We start from the raw sequence: 21,178 nt of genomic DNA, 5'->3' as shown, positions 1-21,178 counted from the left end.
AACGATCGCTGAGGGCATTACTTTAAGGAGAGTGGGGCAAAGTTTAAAGGAGATGTGCAGTGGGGGGCGGTAAGTCTTTTTTACACAGAAGGTGGTGGGTGCGTGGAACGTGCTGCCAGACGTGGTGGGGGAGGCAGATATGGTAGTGGCATTTGGGAGACTTTTGGATATGCACATAGATATGCAGGGAATTGAGGGCAATGGATTATATGCAGGTAAGGTAAGGGTTGATCTTGGCATCATGTACAACACAGACATTGTGGTCGAAACACGATGCTGTTCCTATGCTGTACTGCCTGGTTTCTATCAACTGACCCCTATATATTTATTAGAACTATTTTCTAGCCAATGATGTTGCAGTTTTTGGAAGCTTCCTGTGAACAAATTGGCTTCCTTGTTTTTGACAATAACAACATTTCAAATTCTCGGTGTGCTTAACATGTGATACATTGTTCTGAGGTTGTAGAAACTGGTATGCAATTCAGAACTTTCATGGAATAATCAGTTTAGTTTAATAAGAGATATAAGAAAATAACTGCAGATGCTGGTACAAATCGATTTATTCACAAAATGCTGGAGTAACTCAGCAGGTCAGGCAGCATCTCGGGAGAGAAGGAATGGGTGACGTTTCGGGTCGAGACCCTTCTTCAGACTGATGTCGGGGGTGGGACAAAGGAAGGATATAGGTGGAGACAGGAAGATAGAGGGAGATCTGGGAAGGAGGAGGGGAAGGGAGGGACAGAGGAGCTATCTGAAGTTGTTTTTTGGGGGTAGTAGGCCATACTGGGGGGTAAAAGTGGAGGGGGTCCGTTGGAGACGGGAGAAGGGGTCATCAGTGGTGGGTCGGGACTCCTTGCCATGGAAAAAGGCTCGGAGGCGGAGGCGGCGGAAGAAGAGCTCCACGTCATGGCGGACGCGGAACTCGTTGATGTGGGGGCGGAGGGGAACAAAGGTAAGGCCTCTGCTGAGGACCGACCGTTCGGTGTCTGAAAGGGGGAGGTCAGGGGGGATGGTGAACACCCGGCAATGGTGGGGGTTGGGGTCGGATGGAGGCAGGGGGGCAGGTGGAGGGGATGTATGGTGGGGGGGTGGTGGGTTAGCTGGGCAGAGGGGGGCATGAGAACCGATGTGGGGAGTACTGGGGGTCGCCTGGCTGGAGGGGGAAGGGGGAGACCCAGTGGAACCCCTGCTGCAGTTACCTGTAGTAGAGGGTGGGCAGTAGGACCCAGCAGTGCTGAGAGGCTCTGCCTGGTGGGGGCTGTGGACCCTGTAGTAGAGGGTGGGCAGTTTAGTTTTAGTTTAGTTTAGAGGTACAGCGCGGAAACAGGCCCTTCGGCCCAGCACGTCCGCGCCGACCAGCGATCCCCGCACATTAACACTATCCTACACACACTAGGGACAATTTTACATTCATACCAAGCTGATTAACCTAGAAATCTGTACGTCTTTGGAGTGTTCGAGGAAACCGAAGATCCCGGAGAAAACCCACGCAGGTCAATAGACAGTAGACAATAGACAGTAGACAATAGACAATAGACAATAGACAATAGGTGCAGGAGGAGGCCATTTGGCCCTTTGAGCCTGCACCGCCATTCAATGTGATCATGGCTGATCATCTACAATCAGTATCCCGTTCCTCCCTTCTCCCCATACCCCCTGACTCCGCTATCCTTAAGAGCTCTATCTAACTGTCTCTTGAAAGCATTCAGAGAATTGGCCTCCACTGCCTTCTGACGCAGGGAGTTCCACAGCTTCACAACTGAGTGAAATGTTTTTCCTCATCTCCGTTCTAAATGGCCTACCCCTTATTCTTAAACTGTGGCCCCTGGTTAGGGACTCCCCCAACATTGGGAACAAGGAGGTCACAAGGAGGACCCGTAGTCATCGAACCAGGGTCTCTGGTAGCTCTACCGCTACCGTAAGGTGGGAGCTCTACCACTACACCGCCATGCCGCCCATTTGTCTAAGAAATGGTGGAGAGGGAACCTAATGGGCTGAATTGCCTCATTCGGTTTCACAATAAACTAAGTTGACTATTTCCCAAAGTTATTTTTTTAATTGGGTTCAACTAAATGGCATTGATTCAAGGAGAGAGTGTAAATATTCAAAAGGAACCTGAGGGGCAACGTTTTCACAAGGAAGGTGGTGGATACATGAAATGAGCTGCCAGAGGTAGCTGAAGAGGTGGCTACTCATGCAATTTTAAAAGACATTTTAGACAAGCACATGGACAGAAAAGATTTAGAGGGATATTGGCCGAATGAGGGTAAATGGTATTAGCTCAGATAGATATCTTAGTTGGTCGGGAGAGTTGGGCCAAAGGCCTTGGGCTTTATGACTCCATGATTAAATTACCTCAAGCGTTGGCAACTGGCGAGACAAACATGAGAGGGGAGAGGATGCCATTTAATATGTAAGTGGGAGCAAATATGTTACATAGGGAAACGTGGGGGAATGGAATTAAGAACAAGGATAGGCTCAATGGATCAAATGGTGTAGACAATAGACAATAGACAATAGGTGCAGGAGTAGGCCATTCAGCCCTTTTCACAAGGAAGGTGGTGGTACTTCTATATGGGGAGAAAATGTGGGAAATGGTAAAGGGGACAAACTCAACAACTCTTATCAACATACTTTACAGTTTCACAGAAAATTTGAAATGTGAATATACCGCTTGTATCGGGAAGTGATAATTTGTAACTTTTCAAGATTTCTTCCAGATCCACATCAGATATTTACAGATGTAAATGTACTGATGTACAGATGTACTGATTGAGTTTTTTGAAGACGTGACCAAAATGGTCAATGAGGGCAGAGCTGTAGATGTTGTACACGTGGATTTCAGTAAGGCATTCGACAAGGTTCCGCATGGCAGGTTGCTCAGGAAGGTTAGATCGCATGGGATCCAAGGAGAGATGCTGATAGCTGAATGGATAGAAAACTGGCTCCATGGAAGGAAGCAGAGGGTGATGGTGGAAGGTTGCTTCTCGGACTGGAGGCCTTTGACTAGTGATGTGCCTCAGGGTTCGGTGCTAGGCCCGTTACCGTTTGTCGTCAACATCAATGATTTGGACGCGAACATACATGACATGATTATCAAGTTTGCTGATGATATAAAAGTGGGTGGTTTTGCAGAGGGTGAAGAAGGTTGTGACAAATTGCAGTAGGATCTTGATCGATTGGCCAGGTGGGCTGAGGAATGATCAATGGAGTTTGATACAGAGAAATGTGAGGTGTTTGCATTTTGGGAATTCTAACATGGGCAGGACCCACACAGTGAATGGCAGGTCTCGGGGGAGTGTTGTCGAGCAGCGGGATCTAGGAGTGCAGGTGCATGTTTCCTTAAAGGTGGAGTCGCAGGTTGATCAGGCGAACAAAAAGGCTTTTGGCATTTAGAGTATCGTGTTCAGTTCTGGGCACCATGTTATAGGAAAGATTTTGTCAAGCTGGAAAGGGTACAGAGAAGATTTAAGAGGATATTGCCAGGACTAGAGGGTGTGAGCTATAGGGAGAGATTGAGTAGGCTGGGCCTCTATTCCTTGGAGCGCAGGAGGATGAGGGGTGATCTTATTGAGGTGTATAAAATCATGAAAGGAATAGATCAGTTAGATGCATAGAACATATAAGAAACAGTTAGACAGGTACATGGACAGGACAGATTTGGAGGGATGTGGACCAAACGCAGGCAGGTGGGATTAGTGTAGCCGGGTCATGTTGGCCTGTGTGGGCAAGTTGGGTCGAAGGCTCTGTTTCCACACCGTATCCCTCTCTGACTCTATGTGAATTTGTACAGATGACAAGAGGTTTTCTTGCTTTCCTGGGTGAGCTATATTTATTACATAAAAGTAAAAGGCAAATCTCAAGTGACTATTATTTCTTTTATTGCTTTTGCTCACGTGCTCAGCAGTCAGTTTTAAATCAGCTCAGTTAAAACTCCAACCGGCCAAAATCTCAATTATTCATGTACGGGTTGATCTAATTGTAACTTCGCGCATGGCAAAAGGTTTTCAAGAGAAAGCTAATCCTTGATGAAGGAACTCTTGAGCTATCAGCTTGCTGCTACCTATCAGTATTAAACCAGACAGTATTTTCACATGGTTGTCAGTTTCAATTATTTCTAAATACCGGAAACTCATGCTTAACAGATGAACATTGGAAACCAGACTAACTTACCGCTGTGCGTTAGAAAAGTGCTGATTTTCATCTGATATATAAATAATTTTATAAAAGATTTAAGAATTCTCTTTCAGAGACATTGCCAGGACCCAGATTTCTCCGGAAACAATAAAGGCACAAAAGGCAGGCAAAATAGCAAGTTAACTGCTGCAGTTGTCCGGGGCATTGGTGAGACCACACCTGGAGTATTGCGTACAATTTTGGTCTCCTAATCTGAGGAAAGACATTCTTGCCATAGAGGGAGTACAGAGAAGGTTCACCAGATTGATCCCTGGGATGGCAGGACTTTCATATGAAGAAAGACTGGATAGACTCGGCTTGTACTCGCTGGAATTTAGAAGATTGAGGGGGGATCTTATAGAAACTTACAAAATTCTTAAGGGGTTGGACAGGCTAGATGCAGGAAGATTGTTCCCGATGTTGGGGAAGTCCAGAACAAGGGGTCACAGTTTAAGGATAAGGGGGAAGTCTTTTAGGACTGAGATGAGAACGTTTTTTTTCCCCACAGAGAGTGGTGAATCTGTGGAATTCTCTGCCACAGAAGGTAGTTGAGGTCAGTTCATTGGCTATATTTAAGAGGGAGTTAGATGTGGCCCTTGTGGCTAAAGGGATCAGGGGGTATGGAGAGAAGGCAGGTACGGGATACTGCGTTGGATGATCAGCCATGATCACATTGAATGGCGGTGCAGGCTCGAAGGGCCGAATGGCCTACTCCTGCACCTATTTTCTATGTTTCTATGTTTCTATGTTTCTATGTTAATGACTGCATTGCTATCTATTTACTAAAACTCACGTTTGTTTGTTTGTTTGTTCCTGAACTGCAGCCAAAACGGTACACGACAGCGCGACAATTTTAGGCCCACCTTACTCACCGTCGTCCCTTTGGTGCTAATGGAAGAAGTTTAATTGAAATCGGTGTTATATTTTTTAGGTTATTCACATTTTAAAGTTTAAATCTATCTCCTAGGGAGGGAGGGGGAGGGAGGGAAGAAGGGAGGAGGATAAGGGGGTTTGAGGGGGGTGGAGTGGGAGGGGGCAGGAGAGGGTGCTGCACCAATGCAGGAGAGGTTTGGGCCCAACGGGTCCATTTGGTCTAGTACCCACTACATCCCTGAGCACCTGCCACGCTGAAAACAGAAATCTTTGAGCACAAATAAAAAGTTTTTTTTGCACATTTTTTAGATCAAAACTATGCTGCCTAACTCTAGACACAAAATGTTGGAGTAACTCAGCGGGTCAGGCAGCATCTCTGGATAGAAGGAATGGGTGACGTTTTGGGTCGAGACCCTTCCTGCCTAACTGTTGGATCCTTGGCCATATACGAAGGGATAGGATATACCTGATGGGTAGCATGGATTCAGAATTGCTCACAGTGGAAGCAAAGGGAGGGTATAAAGTTGGCAAGTTTGAATGGCTGGGGCAGTGCATGGATCAGTGCTAGGGATCCAACTATTCACAAACTTTAAAGTAAGAATTACTCATGAAGAAAAAACATGTCTGCTCTCCTTCCGTTTTGAAAGATACAATACCTCTATGATTTTATGAAACACTAGACCTAGACCAAACCACTCCTGCATTGGTGCACCACCCTCTCCTCCCCTCTCCCCCACCTCCCCCTCCCCCTCCCCCCACTCCATCCCCCTCAAACCCCCCCTCCCTCCACCCCCTCCCTCCCTCCCTCCCTCCCTCCCTCCCGAGGAGATAGATTTAAACTTTAAAATGTGAATAACTTAAAAAATATAACACCGATTTCAATGAAGCTTCTTCCACTAGCACCAAAGGGACGACGGTGAGTAAGGTGGGCCTAAAATTGTTGCGCTATCGTGTACCGTTTTGGCTGTAGTTTAGGAACAAACAAACAAACAAACGAGAGTTTTAGCATATAGATTATCAGAATTACCGACTAATTGTAAAGGGCACGGCCATCAATTGACACCCATTTGTCTAAATTTGACTTGATAAATTCCCCATTAGGGTAATTTTGGAAAGCAAAATTTCAAAATCATCCTTTCTCTTTGAATAAAACAGTAGAATCATAGTTATATCGTCAGGAAACAGGCCCTTCTGCCCAACTCATCCACGACAATGTTGCCTACCTAAGCTAGTCCTATTTGCCTTTAATTTTTAGGTTTAGCGATACAGCATGGAAACAGGCCCTTTGGCCCACCAAGTCTGCAAAGACCAATGATCACCCATACACTAGTTCTATCCTGTACACCAAGGACGATTTACAGAAGCCAAGTAACCTACAAACCTGCACATCTTTGGTTCGCCCATATTTCTCCTACAAACCTGCACATCTGTACCCAATAAAAGTCTTTAAAATATTGTAATTGTTCCTCGCTCTACTATTTCTTCTGGAAGCTTGCTATTGAGGGCGTGCAGCGTAGGTTTACTAGGCTAATTCCCAGAATGGCGGGACTGTCATATGTTGAAAGGCTGGAGCGGCTAGGCTTGTATACACTGGAATTTAGAAGGATGAGAGGGGATCTTATTGAAACGTATAAGATTATTAAGGGGTTGGACACGTTAGAGGCAGGAAACATGTTCCCAATGTTGGGGGAGACCAGAACAAAGGGCCACAGTTTAAGAATAAGGGGTAGGCCATTTAGAACTGAGATGAGGAAAAACTTTTTCAGTCAGAGAGTTGTGAATCTGTGGAATTCTCTGCCTCAGAAGGCAGTGGAGGCCAATTCTCTGAATGCATTCAAGAGGGAGCTAGATAGAGCTCTTAAGGATAGTGGAGTCAGGGGGTATGGGGAGAAGGCAGGAACGGGGTACTGATTGAGAATGATCAGCCATGATCACATTGAATGGTCCTGCCTTCTCCCCACATCCCTTGATTCCACTAGCCCCTAGAGCTCTATCGAACAAACTTACTGTTGTCTGCAAACGTACAAAGCAACCCATCTACATTTACATCCAAGTCATTTATCACAAACAGTAGAGGTCCCAGCACAGACCCCTGCTGAACTCCACAGGTCACAGACCTCCAGATGGGCACACGGAATGTAGGGATATGGATCACATGCAGGCAGAGGAGATTAGTGTAATTTGACATCCCGTTAGGCATGGACATTGTGGGCTGCAGGTCCTGTTTCTTTGCTATGGAAAGACACAAATTGTTTACTGTATGTTCGTGTTGTAACTTGCGAGCGGAGCACCAAGGCACATTCCTTGTATGTCAAGTCAAGTCAAGTCAATTTTATTTGTATAGCACATTTAAAAACAACCCACGTTGACCAAAGTGCTGTACATCTGATTAGGTACTAAGGAAAAAATGAAACATACAGTAGCACACAAACATAACAGCACATACAAAACAGTTCACAGCGCCTCCTCAATGAGCCTCAAACGCTAGGGAGTAGAAATAGGTTTTGAGCCTGGACTTAAAGGAGTCGATGGAGGGGGCAGTTCTGATGGGGAGAGGGATGCTGTTCCACAGTCTAGGAGCTGCAACCTCAAAAGCGCGGTCACCCCTGAGCTTAAGCCTAGACCGCGGGATAGTGAGTAGCCCCAAGTCGGCCGACCTGAGGGACCTGGAGTTAGAGAGGTGGGTTAGAAGATTTTGATGTAGGGGGGGGGAATGTCCATTTAGGGCTTAATATGTGAATAGGAGGAGCTTGAAGTTGATTCTGTACCGTACAGGGAGCCAGTGGAGAGAGGCCAGAATCGGGGTGATGTGGTCCCTTTTACGGGTACCCGTCAGGAGTCTCGCTGCGGCGTTTTGGACCAGTTACAGGCGGGACAGGGAAGATTGGCTGATCCCAGTGTATAGGGAGTTGCAGTAGTCTAGGCGGGAGGAAATGAAAGCGTGAATTATTTTTTCAGTGTCGTCGAATTGGAGGAAAGGTTTGATTTTAGCTATGGTTCGAAGTTGGAAGAAGCTGGCTTTTACCACAGCGTTGACTTGCTTATCAAACTTTAATGCAGAGTCAAATATCACGCCGAGGTATTTGACATGCGGTTTGTCTAGGCAGGATAGACTTCCAAGACTGCCTGTTATCGATTTGATGGAGTCGGGGGGGGGGGGGGGGGGGGGGGGTGGGGGGGGGGGGGGGGGGGGAATAGGATGACTTCAGACTTGCTCTCGTTTAATTGGAGGAAGTTCTGTGCCATCCAACATTTTATGTCCTCAAGGCAGTATAAGAGACTGTTTAAATTTGACCGGTTGTTGGGTTTCAGGGGGAGGTAAAGCTGTGTGTCATCGGCATAGCAGTGGAAAGAAATGCCGTGCCTTTGAATGATTTGGCCAAGGTGGGGCATGTATGTGCACATACTTGGCCAATGAACTTATTCATTCATTCATTCATTCATTCAGTGGACAGGCAGCATTTCTGGAGAGAAGGAATGGGTGACGTTTCGGGCCGAGACCCTTCTTCAGGAGAGGTCAGCATGGTTTTATTCGAGGGAAATGTGGTCTCACCAGGATGGCACAGTGGCTGCTACCTCAAAACTTTAGAAACCAGGTTTCAACCCTGACCTCCAGTGTTGTCTGTGTGAAGCTTGCTGTGTGTTCCCTCTGTGATCACGTGCCTTTTTTAATCAGATCATCTGTTTTCCTCTCAAATTCCAAAGATATGCAGGCTGGTCGGTTAGACAATAGACAATAGGTGCAGGAGGAGGCCATTCGGCCCTTCGAGCCAGCACCACCATTCAATGTGATCATGGCTGATCTATCAGTACCCCGTTCCTGCCTTCTCTCCATACCCCCTGACTCCGCTATCCTTAAGAGCTCTATCCAGCTCTCTCTTGAATGCATTCAGAGAATTGACCTCCACTGCCTTCTGAGGCAGAGAATTCCACAGATTCACAACTCTCTGACTGAAAACGTTTTTCCTCATCTCCGTTCTAAATGGCCTACCCCTTATTCTTAAACTGTGGCCCCTGGTTCTGGACTCCCCCAACCTTGGGAACATGTTTCCTGTCTCTCACGTGACAAAACCCCTTAATAATCTTATATGTTTCGATAAGGTCCCCTCTCATCCTTCTAAATTCCAGTGTATACAAGCCTAGCCGCTCCAGTCTTTCAACATATGACATTCCCGCCATTCCGGGAATTAACCTAGTAAACCTACGCTGCACGCCCTCAAATCAATACGCTACTTTCAAGTAACTATGTACTTGCACTGCTGGATCCCTCTGCTCTACAGCACTCCCCAGGGGTCTGCCGTTCGTTGTGTAGGTCTTGGCCTGGTTTGAGCAGGTATCCACTCAGGGGAAATTAGATGTTTGAAAAAAAGTGGGTAAGGACAAATGTGAAAAATAGACGTGTGACTGTTAAAGGGATCAATTTATGGAATAGTTGCAACAATGAATTAAAAGTGTGTAGTAATATGTGTAAATTCAAGAAGATGTTCAAAAACATTATATTTGAAAGATACAAAATATGTGATCAGCACTGAGAAATGGCTGACACGACAGAAATGATGTTTCTTGATTATATTGGTGTTTATTTCTATGTTTTGTTTATCTGGTTCTGACTTATGAGGTTGTGTTTAAAAAAAAAATTGTTTTATTGTTTTGTTTCACTGCTATTTTAGCAAGTTAAGTATTAGGGCTGGGCACAATAAGCTCTGGCTTCTGCCTACGCCTTTTTTCATTGCTCGGAGAAAATCATGCGTGATTATATTGTTTTATTTTCGATATAATGATTTCGTACTATTTAACTTTCACAATTGTATGGTCAATCAGTTGTATCGTATTGACCGGGAAAATAAATAAATAAACAAATAAGCAGACAGACAAACAAATAAATAAATAAATAGATAAATACATAAATAGATAAATAGACAAATAGACAAATAAATAAATAAATAAATAAATAAATAAATAAATAAATAACTAACTAACTAAATAGATAAATAAACAGATAAATAAATGAATAAATAAATAAATAAATAAATAAATAAATAAATAAATAGATAAGTAAGTAAATAAATAAGTAAGTAAATAAATAAATAAAGATTCCCAAAATACATCATCTCGCACTTATCTGCATTAAACTTCATTAACCATTCCTCACCTTTCAGAACAGCCTACCATGCAGAACTTATCAAATGCCTTGCTGAAATCCATATAGGCGATATCTCTGGCATTACTCTCAGTCCTGCAAAACCATGCTCACTTTCCCTGATCAGCTTCTGTCCATCCAAACGCATCTATAATTTATCTCTCAGAATATTCACCAGTAACTTGCCGACTACACACGTTAAGCTCACTGGTCTAGGATTCCCAGGCCTTTCATTGCAGCCCTTCTTAAACAGAGGCAAACGTTAGCCACCCTCCAGTCTGCTGGCACCTTGCCCACGTCTTTTGATTCATATATCTCAGCCAGGGCCTGCAGTTTATTTTCTAGCTTCCCACAGTGTCCTCGGATATATCTGATCGGACACGGGCGATTTCTTTACCTTCATATGCCTTCGGACGTTCGGCACCTCCTCGAATGTAATACGGACTGTCATCAAGCCATCTTCTTTACATATCGAGAAACATAGAAACACAGAAAATAGGTGCAGGAGGAGGCCATTCAGCCCTTCGAGCCAGCACCGCCATTCAATATGATCATGGCTGATCATCGGCAATCAGTACCCCGTTCCTGCTTTCTCTCGATATCCCTTGATTCCGTTATCCAACTCTCCCTTGAATACATCCAGTGAATTGGCCTCCACTGCCTTCTGTGGCAGAGAATTCCACAGATTCACAACTCTCTGGATGAAAACGTTTTTCCTCATCTCGGCCTACCCCTCATTCAAAAACTGTGACCCCAGTTTCTGCACTCCCCCCCCCCCCTGACTACAGGTGCTGTCCCAAGTTCCCCAATCTTCATGTCTTTCCCGATAGTAAAAACGGATTAGAAGTACCCATTGAAGATTTTGCCCATATCCTGTGGCTCCACACACAGATTTCTGGGGGATCCTATTCTCTTTCCAGTTACTCTCTTTCCCTTCGTGTTCATAAAATCTCTTTGGATTTTCCTCAATATCACCTACCAGAGCCTTATCGTGACCACTTTTTGCCTTCGTAACTATGCTCCTCAGTTCCTGAAACTGGTTCATGGATACACATGATCACAGCTGCCCATACCTGCTTCTTGCCTCCTCCTTTTTCGCCGAGCTCAGCCTCAATCACCCTTGTCGTCCAAGCTTCGTTAATCCACCCGCCTTGCCCTTCACCCTAACAGGAACACGCATGCCCTAAACCCTCGTCGGCATGGTGGTGCAGCGGTAGAGTTGCTGCCTTATGGCTCTAGAGACCCGGGTTCGATCCTGACTACAGGTGCTGTCTGTACGGAGTTTGTACGTTCTCCCCGTGACCGCGTGGGTTTTCTCCGGGAGCTCTGGTTTCCTCCCACACTCCAAAGACGTACAGGTTTGTAGGTTAATTGCCTTCGATAAAAATTGTAAATTGTCCCCGGTGTGTAGGATAGCGCTAGTATACGGAGATCACTGATCGTAGTGGATCTGGTGGGCTAAAGGGCCTGTTTCCGCACTGTCTAAATTAAACTAATCGCACTTTTAAAAGGATCTCACTTTCCGGCTCAGCACTTCAACTCCCCCTCCCATTCTGACCTTTATTACCTGGGCCTCCTCCATTGTCAGAGTGAGGCCCAGCGCAAAATTGGAGGAACAGCACCTCATATTTCGCTTGGGCAGTTTACACCCCAGCGGTATGAACATTGACTTCTCTCACTTCAGGTTGACCCCGCTTCCCCTCTCTATCCCCTCCCCCTTCCCAGTTCCCCCACTAGTCTTCCTGTCTCTGTCTACATCCTATCTTTGTCCGACCTCCTCCCCTGACATCAGTCTGAAGAAGGGTCTCGACCCGAAACGCCACCCATTCCTTCTCTCCTGAGATGCTGCCTGATCATATCATATCATATCATATATATACAGCCGGAAACAGGCCTTTTCGGCCCTCCAAGTCCGTGCCGCCCAGTGATCCCCGTACATTAACACTATCCTACACCCACTAGGGACAATTTTTACATTTACCCAGCCAATTAACCTACATACCTGTACGTCTTTGGAGTGTGGGAGGAAACCGAAGATCTCGGAGAAAACCCACGCAGGTCACGGGGAGAATGTACAAACTCCTTACAGTGCAGCACCCGTAGTCAGGATCGAACCTGAGTCTCCGGCGCTGCATTCGCTGTAAAGCAGCAACTCTACCGCTGCGCTACCGTGCCGCGGTAGCATTTTGTCTACCTTCACTTTCCTGATTTTCCTTTGCCTGCCTACTCCAGGCTATTTGAGCATGTGCCTGTCCAATACCATCCAAGTTGGCCTTGCCCCAATTAAAATTTTAATTTGTGGGCACACTCTCTCTTTATCCATAACCATTTTAAAGCTAATAAAAACATAGCACAAAAAGTAAGGAAATTTGTGTTTGGTAGATTATTTCTTTGTTGTAACAATGCTTCTTGGCAATAAATCTTATACCGTTGGAAAGCCTGTTTATTTCCCTTTTAAATGGTGCCACATTTGTAAGGAACATGCATTTGTGGGATGAGCAGCAGAGCTGAGTATGTGGGTTGCGCCCATGAAAAATCTGCCAAATCTTCTCTGCTGATGCCAAACAGCTTATTCTGCCATTGACTCTTGTTCGGTATTGTTTGGTGGATTGGATGATTGAAGTCTGAAGAAACAAGACATATTGGCAATTTAACAATTTATTCATTTAATAAACAGGAGCCACAGTAGCGTGTGGAAGAACCATACACAGCCACAACAGCCTGGCACCTCCTCCTCATGCTGGTCACCAGCCTGGTCACACACTGTTGTGGGATGGCATCCCATTCTTCAACCAGCATTTGTCGCAAGTCAGCCAACGTGGTTGTGTTGGTCACTCTGGCACGAACAGCAAGCCCAAGCTGATCACACAAGTGTTCAATGGGGTTGAGGTCAGGACTGCTGGCAGGCCATTCCATCCTCTCCACTCCCAAATTATGGAGGTAGTCTCTGAGAAACCCTGCTCTGTGGGGGCGAGCATTGTCATCTTGGAGGATAGAGTTCGGTCCCAGACTGTGGAGATATGGGATTGCCACTGGTTGCAGAATCTCATCTCGATATCTCTCTGCATTGAGATTGCCTCCAATGATGACAAGCCTCGTTTTTTCAGTGAGGGAGATGCCGCCCCACACCATCACACTGCCTCCACCAATAGATGTTACTCTATCGGTGCAGCAATCAGCATAGCGTTCTCCGCGTCTTCTCCACACTTTGACCCTATGATCCAACTGCCGTAGGCAGAATCTGGACTCATCGCTGAACATAACGTTCCTCCACATGTTCAGGTTCCAGTGCACGTGTTGCTGACACCAGCGCAAACGGGCCTGATGGTGAAGGGCAGTCATGGCAGGCCTCCTGGCAGCCCTATGAGACCGGAGATCGGCTGCGTGCAGTCTGTTCCGAATTGTCTGGGCAGAGAGCCGTCGGCCATATCGTCCTGCAAACCTTGACTGCAAATCTGTAGAAGACAGCCTACGGTTCCTAAGTGCTGACAGGGTGAGGAAACGGTCTTCTTCGGGTGTCGTCTTCTTGGGACGCCCACTTCGCGGCCTGTCTCTGACATCCCCCGTTATATGGAACTTGGCCTTCACTTTGGAGATGGTACTAGGGCTCACTCCAAATAATGCCGCAACTTGGTTTTGCGGAACACCAGCTTGAAGTTGCCCTATCGCACGGGCCCTATCCAGATCAGTCAAACGTGGCATGCCGATTCTTGGAGCAGACACCTACTGACCACTGTAGCAGGGCCCATGCTCACAGATGCTGCCAATCAGGTGCCAATCAGGCACCTGATTGTCAGCACCTGGGGGTACCAGAAGCTCAAAACAAGAGTCAATAGCAACAGCAGAATAAGCTGTTTGGCATTGGCAGAGAAGATTTGGCAATTTTTTCATGGGCGCAACCCATATACTCAGCTCTGCTGCTCATCCCCACAAATGCATGTTCCTTACAAATGTGGCACCATTTAAAAGGGAAATAAACAGGCTTTCCAACGGTATAAGATTTATTGCCAAGAAGCATTGTTACAACAAAGAAATAATCTACCAAACACAAATTTCCTTACTCTTTGTGCTATGTTAGAATAGTGGTCGCTTGGCCCAAAAGGCTCGCCCACCGACACTTCAGTCACTTGTCCTTCCCAATTTCCGAAGAGCATTAAATTTATACTTCATTGGGTTTTGGAAATGTAGTTTAATTGTGAGCTCCCTAATATGAAACTATAATTCACTGTGACAATTTGCTAAGTTACGATGGAAATTCAATTTTACAACCATCTCCATTGTGTGTTATTCACAATTATTTTTTTTTGATGGAGTTGAGGGGGGAGGTAAAGGGACAGGTGTTGCATCTCATGCGGTTGCAAGGGAAAGTGCCTGGGGTTGGGGTGGTTTGGGTAGGAAGGGACGAGTGGACCAGGGAGTTACGGAGGGAACGGTCTCTGCGGAACGCAGAGAGGGGAGGGGATGGGAAGATATGGCCAGTGGTGGGGTCCCGTTGTAGGTGACGGAAATGTTGGTGGATGATATGTTGGATCCGCTGGCTGGTGGGGTGGAAGGTGAGAACGAGGGGGATCCTGTCCTTGTTGCGAGTGGGGGGAGGGGGAGCAAGAGCGGAGCTGCGGGATGTAGAAGAGACCCTAGTGAGAGCCTCATCTATAATGGAGGAGGGGAAGCCCCGTTTTCTGAAGAACGAGGACATTGTGTGTTATATAATAATAATAATAATAATAATATATTTATTTTATATAGCGCCTTATCACATGCTCAAAGCGCTTTACAAATACATTTAACATAGAGACAAACAGACAAACTATCCTGACGGAAAAGCGGCGAATACTCAACGCCAGCGTCCTCTCACGTCAGGGTCCGGCAGCAGACATCAAAAAGCACAAGACACACAGATACAATTTTTTACACAAAACAGCCATCACAGTGATTGCTCTAGGCACACCCTCACTGTGATGGAAGGCAAAGTCTTATCTCCTCCTCATTCTTCTCCCGTGGCGCCACGAGGCAGTCGAGGCTCCCAACCCCTTGAAGCCCCCACCGGGCGATGGAAAGTCCCAGGGCCGAGCCACGCAGGGCGATGAGAGTCCTGAGCCCCCACCGGGCGATGAAGGGCCTGCGGGCGGGTCGATCGTACCTCGCGCTTCGGGGCGGTCGAAGCTGCTACGGCTGGAGCTCCCAAAAGCCGGTCGCCAGCCAATCATATGAGTATGATTGTTACATTAGTTTGTTACACATTACTGTAAGTAACAGCTGTAATATGTCTGATTTTGAGGAAAACAAAGGAAACACATTAAAAGGAATAGGTGACGTTTCGGGTCGAGACCCTTCTTCAGACTGAGTCAGGGGAGAGAAAAGCAGGAGATATAGACAGTAATATAGAGAGAGATAGAACAAATGAATGAAAGATATGCAAAAAAGTACATTTATTTGTTCTACATCACCGTCGATATCTCACGTTTCCCTTACCCCTGATCCTCAGTTTGAAGGAGGGTCTCGACCCAAAACGTCACCATTCCTTTTCTCCAGAGATGCTGCCTGACCCGCTGTGTTACTTCAGCTTTTTGTGTCTATCTTCGGTCCAAGCCAGCATCGGCAGTTCCTTCCTACACAAACATGTTACAATCTTCATTAAACACGAGTGGAGAGTCAAAAGAAAGCCAAAACCATTCCATTTCAAGACTTCAATGTGATTGGGTGACTGTGGTCAAATGGTTGATTGTCTGTGTATGTCCCAGAACAGGTGCTGGCTCGGCATTGCCTTTAGTATCTAAAATATCCTCGCGTCACTAGCTTGGCACAGTCCGCACTATTAAATCAGGAAGGAACGGTATTTTTGTGAATTTCGGAACTACATGAGTTCTTTGCCCATGAGGTGAGTGATGTTTTAAAACTTTTTTGACTCTTTTCACGGAGTGTGAAGCGAAGTACAAAGTCTGATCTCTGGAAAACGTTCAGTAATGTTATTCAATACCAGTAGTTAAGAAAGAGAGAGCGTGGATGTGTGCTACCAGTAATATCACACTGCCAATAGTCGGCAGACAGTTTCACATCTATGCCAGCTGCAACTTATCGTTTGGACTATTTCATGGTGAACAGGATCCAAAAATGAAACAAATAGATCTAAATGAATAAATCTAAATTCCATTGTGTCTTTTGAACTTGATGATGCAGCTAAATAACTTCTCATCTTGTCGTTCTGTGTGATTTTGTTAAATTGGAGTCTCGAGAAATAGTCTCGAGTCCAGGCCAATCCTGTGTAGCTTTTTGCTTGTAAGCTCTGTTGCTGGTTCCTCAGAAATGTTCATATCGGTAGCAAAGCATTTATTGGATTTTGTTTAGAATAGCAACATGGAAGCTTTGACCTTGTTATAGAAATTAAATCACAGCGCACGTTAGCATTCAATACAGTCCTGTGCTGCATACAATTCTCTGAATTCCTAAATGGGGCCACGGCATGCATGGGCTCATAGGTTACTTTGAGTTAGATTTCTTTTGGCTCTGAATTGGTTTGTGTACTAAGTTAATATTTTGGGATAAAAATTGTTGGATGTGGTAACAGCACGCTAGTCTACCCTTCCTCAGTTCAGTTGTTCTTAATGTTAATTCTAAATCCAGGCAAGCATTTGAATTTTGTGTATATATTTTTGTAATTTGTTCTCCTTACCAGAATGTTTTTAGTAACTTTATCCTAATATGTTTTGGTTTGTGCTGGTAGTAATAAACACTACTAGACCTTGGACCTATTGGGCGCAAACCTCTCCTGCATTGATGCAGCACCCTCTCCTCCTCTCACCCCCCTCCCCCTCCCTTCTCCCCCTTCCCCCCTCCCTTCCCTCCCTCCTCCCCCTCCCCATCCTCCCCTCCCCCTCCCTCCCCCTCCACCCCCTCCCTCTCCCCTCCCTCCTTCCCTCCCCCCTCCCTTCCCCCTCCACCCCCTCCCTCTTCCCTCCCCCTCCCGTGCCTCCCACCCCCTCCCTCCACCCCCTCCCTCCCCCTCCCTCCACCCCCTCCCTCCCCCTCCCTCCCTAGGAGATAGATTTAAACTGTAAATGTGAATAACTTTAAAAATATAACACCGATTTCAATGAAACTTCTTCCATTAGCACGGTGAGTAAGGTGGGCCTAAAATTGTTGCGCTGTCGTGTACCGCTTTGGCTGTAGTTCAGGAACAAACAAACAAACAAACGAGAGTTTTAGTAGATAGATATACTCAATGACACAACTAAGTTTGAAAATGATATATGGTTTTGAACCTCACAGTTCATTTGCATTCAAGAAGCAGTCCTGCATTAATTCAATTTGAGGAGGTATTGTTGCCTTGTTTGCCTCTGATATTAAGTGTAATTAAAAAGAAAGCAATAATTCTTTCCACTTCCCCACTGCACAACTAGTTAACTGGTTAAATCCAGAAGCTGTGCTTTTATTAATAAAAACTGTCATCAATAATTGGAATATTCCAGGCTAGAGTTTTATAGCTAAGCAAATGTCAATAGCTGCCTTTCCCATAATAATAATAATAATAATGTATTTTATTTATATAGCGCTTTTCATATACTCAAAGACGCTTTACAGAGATTTAGAGAACATAGGGAAATTAATAAATAGATAAATAAGTAAATAAATAAACGAACAGAGAAAGGAGACAGTAGGTGAGGTGACCTTCAGTGGTTGAAGGCAGTACTGAACAGGTGAGACTTCAGCGATGTTTTGAATGTGGTGAGTGTGGAGGAGTCTCTAACGTTTTGGGGTAGTGAGTTCCATAGGGTGGGAGCAGCGATGGAGAAAGCCCTGTCCCCCCAGGATCTGAGTTTGGTCCGGATGTGGGGGGATAGGAGATTGGCAGCAGCAGAGCGGAAGGTGCAGGTGGGAGTGTGCCTGTGGAGGAGGTCGGTCAGGTAGGATGGGGCCAGGTTATGGAGGGCTTTGTAGGTTATGAGGAGGATTTTGTACTGGATTCTCTGGGGGATGGGGAGCCAGTGGATTTTATAAAGGACGGGGGTGATATGGTCACGGATCGGGGTGTGGGTGAGTAGACGGGCAGCGGAGTTTTGAATGTATTGAAGTTTACTGATGGTTTTTGAGGGTGCGCCATAGAGGAGGCTGTTGCAGTAGTCCAGACGGGAGGTGATGAAGACGTGGATGAGGGTTTCTGCAGCTGTGGAGGAGAGGGATGGACGGAGACGGGCAATGTTTTTGAGGTGGAAGAAGGCTGTCTTTGTGATGTGTTTGATGTGTTTGTCGAAGGAGAGGGTTTGATCAAAGATGATTCCAAGATTCCGGATGTGAGGTGAGGTGGATACTGGGAGACCATCAATGTTGAGGATGAAGTTTTGGGTGGATTTGGTGAGCGTTTTTGGACCAATGATGATGATTTCAGATTTGTTGCAATTGAGTTTGAGGAAATTTGATTGAAGCCAAGATTTTATTTCAGTGATGCAGTTTGTCAGTGTAGAGTGTGTGGTGGGTGAGATTGACTTGGTGGAGATGAGGAGCTGGATATCATCGGCGAAGCAGTGGAAGTTGAGACCATGACGGCGGATTAATTGACCAAGGGGGAACAGGTAGAGGATGAAGAGGAGGGGGCCAAGGACTGAGCCTTGGGGGACACCTTGGGGGAGGGGAGCGGTGGGGGATTTACAGTTGTTAATGGAGATGAACTGGTGCCTGTCAGAGAGGTAAGATTTGAACCAGGATAGGGCTGTGCCGGTGATGTTAAGGGAGGTTTCAAGTCGGGTGAGGAGAATGGAGTGATTTATGGTGTCAAAGGCGGCGCTGAGGTCAAGTAGGATGAGGATGTTGAGGTTGCCAGCGTCGGAGGAGAGGAGAATGTCGTTTGTGATTCTGAAGAGCGCAGTTTCAGTACAGTGGTTGGAGCGGAATCCGGATTGGAAAGTTTCATACAGGTTATTGGTAGAGAGGTGGTATTTGAGTTGGGAAGCTACAGCACGTTCCAAAACTTTGGACAGAAAGGGTAGGTTGGAGATTGGTCTGAAGTTGTTTGGGGTGTCAGGGTTTAGACCAGGTTTTTTCAGAATGGGGGTGACAGCAGCGATTTTGAGGGATGGCGGGACGATGCCAGTGGACAGGGAGGAGTTTATTGTTGCAGTGATAAGTGGAGAGAGAGCAGGAAGGCAGGCCTTGACAAAGCTGGAGGGGATGGGGTCCAGAGAGCAGGTGGCAGTTTTTATTCCTGTGAAGAGGTCAGAGAGGTCAGTGGTGGAGATTCGGGAGAATTGAGGCAGGGGCTGACAGGATAAGGGGGGGCAGGTGGTTTGAGGGGGAGCAGGTGCGTTGGTGGTTAAGGTGGTTAAGGTTAATGATTTTTGTTTTTTTTAAAATAGAGTCAAGAGTGGTTCGGAAGCCTTTTTTCCCCCTTTAAGACCAAAATGATTGTTTGCAGACTATTTTGGAGCCACAATAGTCATTGGTAAAATGATTATACAGTATTCCTTTCACAAGCCATTCTTTAGAGTGGAAAGATGGTTATCAAAAATTGCAACAGGATCTTGAACAGTTGGGCAGGTGGGGTGAGGAATGGTTAATGGAGTTTAATCTAGATAAGTACGAGGTGTTGCATTTTGGAAAGGCACACAGGGCAAGACCTTCTCGGTGAATGGCATGACTCTGGGGAGTGTTGTGGAACAGAGGGATCTAGGATTGCAGATGCATAGTTCTTAGAAAATGATGTCGCGGGTAGAAAGGGTGGTGAAGAGGACTTTCGGCACATTGGCCTTCATGTCATGGTATTGAGTATAGAAGTTGAGATGTGATGCTATTGGTGAGGCCACATTTGGAGTATTGTGTTCAGTTTTGGTCACGCTGTTATAGGAAAGAGGTTGTTAAGCTGGAAAGGGTGCAGAGAAGATTTACGGAGATATTGCCAGGACCTGAGGGCCTGAGGTATAGGGAGAGATTGAGCAGGCCAGGACTCTATTCCTTGGAGTGCAGGAGGATGAGGGATGATCATATCGAGGCGTATAAGATCATGAGGGGAATGCTTAGGGTAAATGCATCGGGACCTTTACCCAGAGTAGGGGAATCAAGAAGCAGAGGATGTAGGTTTAAGGCGAGAGGGGAAAGATTTAATAAGAACCTGAGGGGCAACGTTTTCTCACAGAGGGTGGTGTGTATATGGAATGAGCTGCTTGAGTAGGTAGTTATGATACTGTAGGTACTATAACAACATTTAAAAGACACTTGGACAAGTACATGGATAGGAGAGGTTTAGAGGGGTATGAGCCAAATGCAGGCAGGTGGGACTAGTGTCAATGAGGAAACTTAGTTTGCACGGGCAAGTTGGGCCAAAGTTGGGTTAGACAATAGACAATAGGTGCAGGAGGAGGCCATTTGGCCCTTCGAGCCAGCACCACCATTCAATGTGATTATGGCTGATCATTCTCAATCAGTACCCCGTTCCTGCCTTCTCCCCATACCCCCTGACTCCGCTATCCTTAAGAGCTCTATCCAGCTCTCTCTTGAATGCATTCAGAGAATTGGCCTCCACTGCCTTCTGAGGCAGAGAATTCCACAGATTCACAACTCTCTGACTGAAAAAGTTTTTCCTCATCTCCGTTCTAAATGGCCTACCCCTTATTCTTAAACTGTGGCCCCTTGTTCTGGACTCCCCCAACATTGGGAACATGTTTCCTGCCTCTAACGTGTCCAACCCCTTAATAATCTTATACGTTTCGATAAGATCTCCTCTCATCCTTCTAAATTCCAGTGTATACAAGCCTAGTCGCTCCAGTCTTTCAACATATGACAGTCCCGCCATTCCAGGAATTAACCTAGTAAACCTGCGCTGCACGCCCTCAATAACAAGTTGCAGCTGTACAAGTCGTTGGTGTGTCCACATAGGAACTGTGTGCTGCTCGTTTAAAGTACAGTGTGCAGCACTTCCAGTAAAGTTTCAGAGGAATAGTCTTTTGCTCTCCTTTACGTTATTTTCATATTTGCCAGTATTCATTTGCTGTTAAAGATATT

This window comes from Rhinoraja longicauda, chromosome 4 (assembly GCF_053455715.1).
Source record: "Rhinoraja longicauda isolate Sanriku21f chromosome 4, sRhiLon1.1, whole genome shotgun sequence".
Taxonomy (NCBI): domain Eukaryota; kingdom Metazoa; phylum Chordata; class Chondrichthyes; order Rajiformes; family Arhynchobatidae; genus Rhinoraja; species Rhinoraja longicauda.
This window is presented reverse-complemented; position numbering follows the sequence as displayed.